Source organism: Ambystoma mexicanum, chromosome 1q, assembly GCF_040938575.1.
Source record: "Ambystoma mexicanum isolate Mex_15411 chromosome 1q, UKY_AmexF1_1, whole genome shotgun sequence".
Classification (NCBI taxonomy): Eukaryota; Metazoa; Chordata; class Amphibia; order Caudata; family Ambystomatidae; genus Ambystoma; species Ambystoma mexicanum.
The window spans coordinates 1538149508-1538159824 of NC_090922.1; positions in this window are offsets into that span (position 1 = coordinate 1538149508).

Consider the following 10317-nt stretch of genomic DNA (forward strand, 5'->3'; position numbering starts at 1 on the left):
CTGTTACAGTAGATGGTGCCATGTTTTATGGCATAATTAACCTTTCTATATTTTATTCCAACATCACACTACAGGCAAAATAAGAAAGGTTGTACTGTGACGGGCGCACGTATTATTTTAAATGGTATAATAATAAGAAAGTTTGTACTGTTACAGTAGATGGGGCGCTTAAACATTTTTTAATTTTTTTATGGCATAATTAACCTTTCTATATTTGATTCCAACATCAAAGCACGAGGAATCACTGCCGGAGCCTCTCTTAAGGATAAAGGGGCAGGTTGGGCTCAGTCACACAACTCTGTCATAATGCAGGGGGGTGCACGGTAGGGTCTCCCTTCAGAATGTGTTATTGGGAAGGGAAGTCAACAGTATTTTACGTAATTGGTGTTAAGCTCCCTGTTCACCCGTGGCTTGGTAAACTGTGCACACTATTACACACTGCTGCAAGTGACTGGTATGGGCTGCGCTATGTCATGGATACAACACCACTGGGTTAATGAGGCTCAAGCCCCCTACCTAAAGTTTGGGCTGTTTGTATGGGGATGAAATGCAGACTAGTGAGAGCCTTTGTAATTCCTTTCCTTTTTTCCTCAGCAGTGCTGTTCTTCAGCATGTATTCAGCCATCACACACTACAATGGGGCATTTCCAACCGAAAGATGCCCTTCCATTTACAGCTACAACTATCAATTCTGTGTCTGCTTCCAAGACGGATCTATGTGATTACTGTGCCCCGATTACTATGACCCCCAAAATGTTGACTTTTTTATTTCAACCCCATTTTCACCTCATATATATGCTGGGAGAGACACCATCAGCCCCCCCTACATGTATTATGGTAATTCGCATCCCCTGTCTCCCTGGGGTTAACTCACAATGACACAAGTCGTCATCCTGTTTAACGTTTAATCTGGTCCCTACCAATGTTTGGGCACCACCTACCTCCTCCCTTGACACCCCCATACCTTTTCATTGTTGGGGTGCATGATATCATGGCCTGAACGCAACTATGGTAATTCACAAAACCTGTAACACACATCCTGTTTTATGTTTACTCTGGTCCCAAATGATGTAGAGGCACCACCTAGCCCTTCCCTGGATACCTCCATACCCTTTGATTGTGGGGGTGCAAGATATCATGGCCTGAACACACCTATGGTAATTTGCATCCCCTATTTCTCTTGGGGCTATTGACACTAGCGCAAGTGGTCATCCTGGTTATTGTTTACTGTGATCCTAACCAATGTAGAGGCGTCCCCCTAGCCCCTCCTGGAACACCGCCATACCTTTTCACTGTGGGGGGTGCAAGATATCATGGCCTGAATGCACCTATGGTAGTTCGCATCCCCTACCTCCCTGGGGTTAACTCACACTAGCGCACGTGGTCATCCTGTTTTATGTTTAATCTGGTCCCAACCGTTGTAGATACACCTTCTAACCCCTCCCTGGAGACCACCATGCCTATTGATTGAGGGGGGTGCAAGATATCATGGCCTGAATGCACCTATAGTAATTTGCATCCCCTATTTCTCTTGGGGCTATTCACACTAGCGCAAGTGGTCATCCTGTTTTATGTTTCATCTGGTCCCAACAAATGTAGAGGCACCATCTACCTCCTCCCGGAACACCCCCATACCTTTTGATTGCGGGGGGTGCAAGATATCATGGCCTGAACACACCTATGGTAAATTGCATCCCCTATTTCTCTTGGGGCTATTGACACTAGCGCAAGTGCCCATCCTGGTTTATGTTTACTGTGATCCTAACCAATGTAGAGGCGTCCCCCTAGCCCCTCCTGGAACACCGCCATACCTTTTCACTGTGGGGGGTGCAAGATATCATGGCCTGAATGCACCTATGGTAGTTCGCATCCCCTACCTCCCTGGGGTTAACTCACACTAGCGCACGTGGTCATCCGGCTGTATGTTTAATCTGGTCCCAATCAATGTAGAGGCACCATCTAACCCCTCCCTGGAGACCCCCATGCCTATTGATTGTGGGGGGTGCCAGATATCACGGCCTGAATTTACCTATGGTGATTTGCATCCCCTATTTCTCTTGGGGATATTCACACTAGTGCAAGTGGTCATCCTGTTTTATGTTTACTCTGGTCCCAATCAATGTAGATGCACCATCTAACCCCTTCCCGGAGACCCCCATGCCTTTTGATTGCGGGGGGTGCAAGATAACATGGCCTGAATGCACCTATGGTAATTTGCATCCCCTACCTCCCTGGGGTTAACTCACACTGACGCAAGTGGTCATCCTGTTTTATGTTTAATCTGGTCCCAACCAATGTAGATGCACCATCTAACCCCTCCCTGGAGACCACCATGCCTATTGATTGAGGGGGGTGCAAGATATCATGGCCTGAATGCACCTATAGTAATTTGCATCCCCTATTTCTCTTGGGGCTATTGACACTAGCGCAAGTGCCCATCCTGGTTTATGTTTACTGTGATCCTAACCAATGTAGAGGCGTCCCCCTAGCCCCTCCTGGAACACCGCCATACCTTTTCACTGTGGGGGGTGCAAGATATCATGGCCTGAATGCACCTATGGTAGTTCGCATCCCCTACCTCCCTGGGGTTAACTCACACTAGCGCACGTGGTCATCCGGCTGTATGTTTAATCTGGTCCCAATCAATGTAGAGGCACCATCTAACCCCTCCCTGGAGACCCCCATGCCTATTGATTGTGGGGGGTGCCAGATATCACGGCCTGAATTTACCTATGGTGATTTGCATCCCCTATTTCTCTTGGGGATATTCACACTAGTGCAAGTGGTCATCCTGTTTTATGTTTACTCTGGTCCCAATCAATGTAGATGCACCATCTAACCCCTTCCCGGAGACCCCCATGCCTTTTGATTGCGGGGGGTGCAAGATAACATGGCCTGAATGCACCTATGGTAATTTGCATCCCCTACCTCCCTGGGGTTAACTCACACTGACGCAAGTGGTCATCCTGTTTTATGTTTAATCTGGTCCCAACCAATGTAGATGCACCATCTAACCCCTCCCTGGAGACCACCATGCCTATTGATTGAGGGGGGTGCAAGATATCATGGCCTGAATGCACCTATAGTAATTTGCATCCCCTATTTCTCTTGGGGCTATTGACACTAGCGCAAGTGCCCATCCTGGTTTATGTTTACTGTGATCCTAACCAATGTAGAGGCGTCCCCCTAGCCCCTCCTGGAACACCGCCATACCTTTTCACTGTGGGGGGTGCAAGATATCATGGCCTGAATGCACCTATGGTAGTTCGCATCCCCTACCTCCCTGGGGTTAACTCACACTAGCGCACGTGGTCATCCGGCTGTATGTTTAATCTGGTCCCAATCAATGTAGAGGCACCATCTAACCCCTCCCTGGAGACCCCCATGCCTATTGATTGTGGGGGGTGCCAGATATCACGGCCTGAATTTACCTATGGTGATTTGCATCCCCTATTTCTCTTGGGGATATTTACACTAGTGCAAGTGGTCATCCTGTTTTATGTTTACTCTGGTCCCAATCAATGTAGATGCACCATCTAACCCCTTCCCGGAGACCCCCATGCCTTTTGATTGCGGGGGGTGCAAGATAACATGGCCTGAATGCACCTATGGTAATTTGCATCCCCTACCTCCCTGGGGTTAACTCACACTGACGCAAGTGGTCATCCTGTTTTATGTTTAATCTGGTCCCAACCAATGTAGATGCACCATCTAACCCCTCCCTGGAGACCACCATGCCTATTGATTGAGGGGGGTGCAAGATATCATGGCCTGAATGCACCTATAGTAATTTGCATCCCCTATTTCTCTTGGGGCTATTGACACTAGCGCAAGTGCCCATCCTGGTTTATGTTTACTGTGATCCTAACCAATGTAGAGGCGTCCCCCTAGCCCCTCCTGGAACACCGCCATACCTTTTCACTGTGGGGGGTGCAAGATATCATGGCCTGAATGCACCTATGGTAGTTCGCATCCCCTACCTCCCTGGGGTTAACTCACACTGACGCAAGTGGTCATCCTGTTTTATGTTTAATCTGGTCCCAACCAATGTAGATGCACCATCTAACCCCTCCCTGGAGACCACCATGCCTATTGTTTGAGGGGGTGCAAGATATCATGGCCTGAATGCACCTATGGTAATTTGCATCCCCTATTTCTCTTGGGGCTATTCACACTAGCGCATGTGGTCATCCTGTTTTATGTTTAATCTGGTCCCAATCAATGTAGATGCACCATCTAACCCCTCCCTGGAGACCCCCATGCCTTTTGATTGTGGGGGGGGTGCAAGATATCACAGCCTGAATGGACCTATGGTAATTTGCATCCCCTATTTCTCTTGGGGCTATTCACACTAGCGCAAGTGGTCATCCTGTTTTATGTTTAATCTTGTCCCAACAAATGTAGAGGTACCATCTACCCCCTCCCGGAACACCCCCATACATTTTGATTGTGGGGGGTGCAAGATATCATGGCCTGAATGCACCTATGGTAATTTGCATCCCCTATTTCTCTTGGGGTAATTCACACAAGCGCAAGCGGTCATCCTGTTTTATGTTTACTCTGGTCCTAACCAATATAGAGGCATCCCCCTAGCCCCTCCTGGAACACCGCCATACCTTTTCACTGTGGGGGGTGCAAGATATCATGGCCTGAATGCACCTATGGTAGTTTGCATCCCCTATTTCTCTTGGTGCTATTCACACTAGTGCAAGTGGTCATCCTGTTTTATGTTTACTCTGGTCCCAGTCAATGTAGATGCACCATCTAACCCCTTCCTGGAGACCCCCATGCCTTTTGATTGTGGGGGGTGCAAGATGTCATGGCCTGAACACACCTATGGTAGTTCGCAGCCCCTACCTCCCTGGGGTAAACTCACACTAGCGCATGTGGTCATCCTGTTTTATGTTTAATCTGGTCCCAATCAATGTAGATGCACCATCTAACCCCTCCCTGGAGACCCCCATGCCTTTTGATTGTAGGGGGTGCAAGATATCACGGCCTGAATGGACCTATGGTAATTTGCATCCCCTATTTCTCTTGGGGCTATTCACACTAGTGCAAGTGGTCATCCTGTTTTATGTTTACTCTGGTCCCAATCAATGTAGATGCACCATCTAACCCCTTCCTGGAGACCCCCATGCCTTTTGATTGTGGGGGGTGCAAGATGTCATGGCCTGAACACACCTATGGTAGTTCGCATCCCCTACCTCCCTGGGGTAAACTCACACTAGCACATGTGGTCATCCTGTTTTATGTTTAATCTGGTCCCAATCAATGTAGATGCACCATCTAACCCCTCCCTGGAGACCCCCATGCCTTTTGATTGTAGGGGGTGCAAGATATCACAGCCTGAATGGACCTATGGTAATTTGCATCCCCTATTTCTCTTGGGGCTATTCACACTAGTGCAAGTGGTCATCCTGTTTTATGTTTAATCTGGTCCCAACCGATGTAGATACACCATCTAACCCCTCCCTGGAGACCACCATGCCTATTGATTGAGGGGGGTGCAAGATATCATGGCCTGAATGCACCTATAGTAATTTGCATCCCCTATTTCTCTTGGGGCTATTCACACTAGCGCAAGGGGTCATCCTGTTTTATGTTTGATCTGGTCCCAACAAATGTAGAGGCACCATCTACCTCCTCCCGGAACACCCCCATACCTTTTGATTGCGGGGGGTGCAAGATATCATGGCCTGAACACACCTATGGTAATTTGCATCCCCTATTTCTCTTGGGGCTATTGACACTAGCGCAAGTGGCCATCCTGGTTTATGTTTACTGTGATCCTAACCAATGTAGAGGCGTCCCCCTAGCCCCTCCTGGAACACCGCCATACCTTTTCACTGTGGGAGGTGCAAGATATCATGGCCTGAATGCACCTATGGTAGTTCGCATCCCCTACCTCCCTGGGGTTAACTCACACTAGCGCACGTGGTCATCCGGCTGTATGTTTAATCTGGTCCCAATCAATGTAGAGGCACCATCTAACCCCTCCCTGGAGACCCCCATGCCTATTGATTGTGGGGGGTGCCAGATATCACGGCCTGAATTTACCTATGGTAATTTGCATCCCCTATTTCTCTTGGGGTAATTCACACAAGCGCAAGCAGTCATCCTGTTTTATGTTTACTCTGGTCCTAACCAATATAGAGGCATCCCCCTAGCCCCTCCCTGGACACCCCCATAGCTTTTGATTGTGGGGGGTGCAAGGTGTCATGGCCTGAACACACCTATGGTAGTTCGCATCCCCTACCTCCCTGGGGTAAACTCACACTAGCGCATGTGGTCATCCTGTTTTATGTTTAATCTGGTCCCAATCAATGTAGATGCACCATCTAACCCCTCCCTGGAGACCCCCATGCCTATTGATTGTGGGGGGTGCCAGATATCACGGCCTGAATTTACCTATGGTGATTTGCATCCCCTATTTCTCTTGGGGCTATTCACACTAGTGCAAGTGGTCATCCTGTTTTATGTTTACTCTGGTCCCAATCAATGTAGATGCACCATCTAACCCCTTCCCGGAGACCCCCATGCCTTTTGATTGCGGGGGGTGCAAGATAACATGGCCTGAATGCACCTATGGTAATTTGCATCCCCTACCTCCCTGGGGTTAACTCACACTGACGCAAGTGGTCATCCTGTTTTATGTTTAATCTGGTCCCAACCAATGTAGATGCACCATCTAACCCCTCCCTGGAGACCCCCATGCCTTTTGATTGTGGGGGGTGCAAGATATCACGGCCTGAATTTACCTATGGTAATTTGCATCCCCTATTTCTCTTGGGGTAATTCACACAAGCGCAAGCAGTCATCCTGTTTTATGTTTACTCTGGTCCTAACCAATATAGAGGCATCCCCCTAGCTCCTCCCTGGACACCCCCATAGCTTTTGATTGTGGGGGGTGCAAGGTGTCATGGCCTGAACACACCTATGGTAGTTCGCATCCCCTACCTCCCTGGGGTAAACTCACACTAGCGCATGTGGTCATCCTGTTTTATGTTTAATCTGGTCCCAATCAATGTAGATGCACCATCTAACCCCTCCCTGGAGACCCCCATGCCTATTGATTGTGGGGGGTGCCAGATATCACGGCCTGAATTTACCTATGGTGATTTGCATCCCCTATTTCTCTTGGGGCTATTCACACTAGTGCAAGTGTTCATCCTGTTTTATGTTTACTCTGGTCCCAGTCAATGTAGATGCACCATCTAACCCCTTCCTGGAGACCCCCATGCCTTTTGATTGTGGGGGGTGCAAGATGTCATGGCCTGGACACACCTATGGTAGTTCGCATCCCCTACCTCCCTGGGGTAAACTCACACTGACGCAAGTGGTCATCCTGTTTTATGTTTAATCTGGTCCCAACCAATGTAGATGCACCATCTAACCCCTCCCTGGAGACCACCATGCCTTTTGATTGTGGGGGGGTGCAAGATATCACGGCCTGAATGCACCTATGGTAATTTGCATCCCCTACCTCCCTGGGGTTAACTCACACTGACGCAAGTGGTCATCCTGTTTTATGTTTACTCTGGTCCCAATCAATGTAGAAGCACCATCTAACCCCTTCCTGGAGACCCCCATGCCTTTTGATTGTGGGGGTGCAAGATATCGTGGCCCAAACACACCTATTTCAAATTTAATTCTATCCGCCGCTCCCCACAGGAAACCCTGTGATCTTCCGGCTAATGGCGGACGATGCCCGATCGTCCGAAACTCTGGAGACAAACTCGTTTGGATCTTTTTCAACCATCCGCACCGCTACCACGTGAGCATATGGCTCTTTAGTAACGTGCATGCAATGGATGGGGTTGCAGAATAATTCTGAGTCCAAATAATGGAACCAACTCTGGAAGATGGCAAAGGTACTGTTTTATTAACAATTATCCAAAACAGGGAGGTTACAACGGACATCAACGGACATTCGCTCAGGCTCTTGATGATTTTCTCATAAAAACATCCTTATATGCAAAGAACACGTCAGACGTGATGTCATACTGCAAGGCAAATAGGAAACCTATCAAAGGCTGTGATAGGCTTAAGGGGAACAATTAAGTATACATTGCATAGGGACTAGGATTGGGATTTGCTGCCCACTGTCAGGTGGAAAACTTATGCCTACCTCTTAAAACTTGTAGAGTACACAGTTTATCATTGGTCTTCAAACTATAAGGCCCTTCACTATATGGCCCTCTACAATTGGTTCGCACGCTCGTGCCATGTCTGGAACATTCGGTTCACTTACAAGCACGTAAACTCAAACCCAGGTGCCAGGAGGTGGACTGGACATTACCTCCCCACCCAATTAGCCCAGCATCTCTCATCAACCATGGCTTCTGCCATGAAGATTGTTTTACAAATTGGCCTTGCAAAGTATCCTTGTCTGTGGGAATATATGGGAGTGCAGGCTCTCGCTATCGTTGTTCTAGGACTCCAAGCTGAACTCTATTTCCATCCTAGGCTCACATGACAGGAGACCATGAATTGGCCCATTTTGCAGCAGCCAACATGACCTCTGACCCTTTCAGTACAACTCACACAAAGGGAACTGATGTATGTGTTATTATTGTGTTACAATGCAAAAATACTATCATGTCTGTGGCACTAAATCATAGATATGTACTGCAAATCATTTTAAATTCCAATCCAAAGCATATGTGATTGTGCACTTCTAACAGGCAGGGGACCTGGGTAATTGGCGTGCAGGCCAATGGTGATATGTGGGTGGGAGCATATCTATTCTCTGTCTTTGCATCAGGTGGTGTGGGTTTTCTTGACTGTGTTTGTGCTTCTTTTTGTCACTTTGGTTGGGTGCATTCTGGTACATGTAGTGATTTTCGTATTGGTGTACGGAATGGATGTTGTTACGCATGCACTGGATCATTTTCTTCAATTGAGACACACCTGTCAAGCCCCTGCACTCACGCATGCTATTACTGTGTTGCACCTTGATTTCCCCCTCTACACTTGCACGTTCAATGCACTCACTAGCAATAGTAAGTTTGTCTCCCCTTACCTTTTTTATCATTACTTGTACTATTGTAGCAATTATTGACCCTGGCTCGAATTCATGGTCTACCTTCCCCTTTAACCACCCTGTCTGCCCTCTGTGCGCTTTCAGGGTGTTTTGCTAATTGCATGAGCGCAGAATATTTGAACAACAAATATAATGCATACACTGCGCACAGCCACTGCTGATCGGTGTTATACATGCCCATAATTCAACAGTGCACATGCCCTTGTAGTTACATTCACCCAGCATCCAGTTACACAGTCCACTGTGACGTGCCATGTACCCAGGCAGCGTGGAGTTGCGCAGCACCGTGGAGTCGTGGGTTGAACCAGGACATCTGGCACAGCAGTGGGTGATGAGGTGGCAGGCATCACATACCATCTGCATGTTCAGTGAGTGATAGTTTTCTGTTCCGGTAGACTGCCTCCACAGCATGCCTGGCCACCAGCTCCACATGTGTTCCGGCCAATACACCTATGATATAATATGGGATTTACAAGGCGCCTATACACTAGTGTTTCAAGGCGCGATGAGGCAAGGGAGGGGAAACAAAGGGAAGACAAAGACAAAGGTCTTACTAGGCCAGGTGACATTGAGATCGCGCAAGTGCAGGGGAGGGGGGAAAGGGAAAAGTGCGGCGGAGGAGGTGGCTGTGCAATACATAGGATCAATAGTAAAAAATAAATTAAATTTAAAAAAAAGGTAAAAGTGCAGCCATCTTGTGGCAAGTGCAGGGGTAAGTGCAGACATCAAGTGTCAAGAGCTTGTAGGGGACTTTAGGGATACAGAAACAGCCACCCAAGTGCAGCTGTTGCCTGGGAGGCAGTGCAGGTGAGCAACTGGCGGGGGAGGGGAACTGGGCCCAAGATCAGAGGGTAGCCAGGTGACCAACGCAGTTTCAGTCAGGAGTTCAGCAGGGGAAAGGGGGAGAAAAGAATCAAAGAGGAAGGTCTTGAGGTCCTTCCGGAACTGGAGATCTTTCTCCTCAAGTTTCAGGGAGGCTGTTCCAGAGGGAGGCCCCAGCCGAAGGAAGAGATTTACCACAAACTCGTTGCTTGGAGAAGCGACTGACCCTGAGGGAGTTCGAGGCGGATGAGCGAAGAGCTCGACAAGGAAGATATTTAGGAAGAGAGAGTTGAAGGTATTGAGGCCCCAAGCCTCAGAAGGCCTTGTGGACAATGCAGAGGGTTTTCAACTTAATCCTCGCAGCCACTGGGAGCCATTGCAGAGATTTCACTCCTGGAGAGATACGATCCCTGGGCTTGAGGCCAAAGACAAGTCTTGCAGTCCTGTTA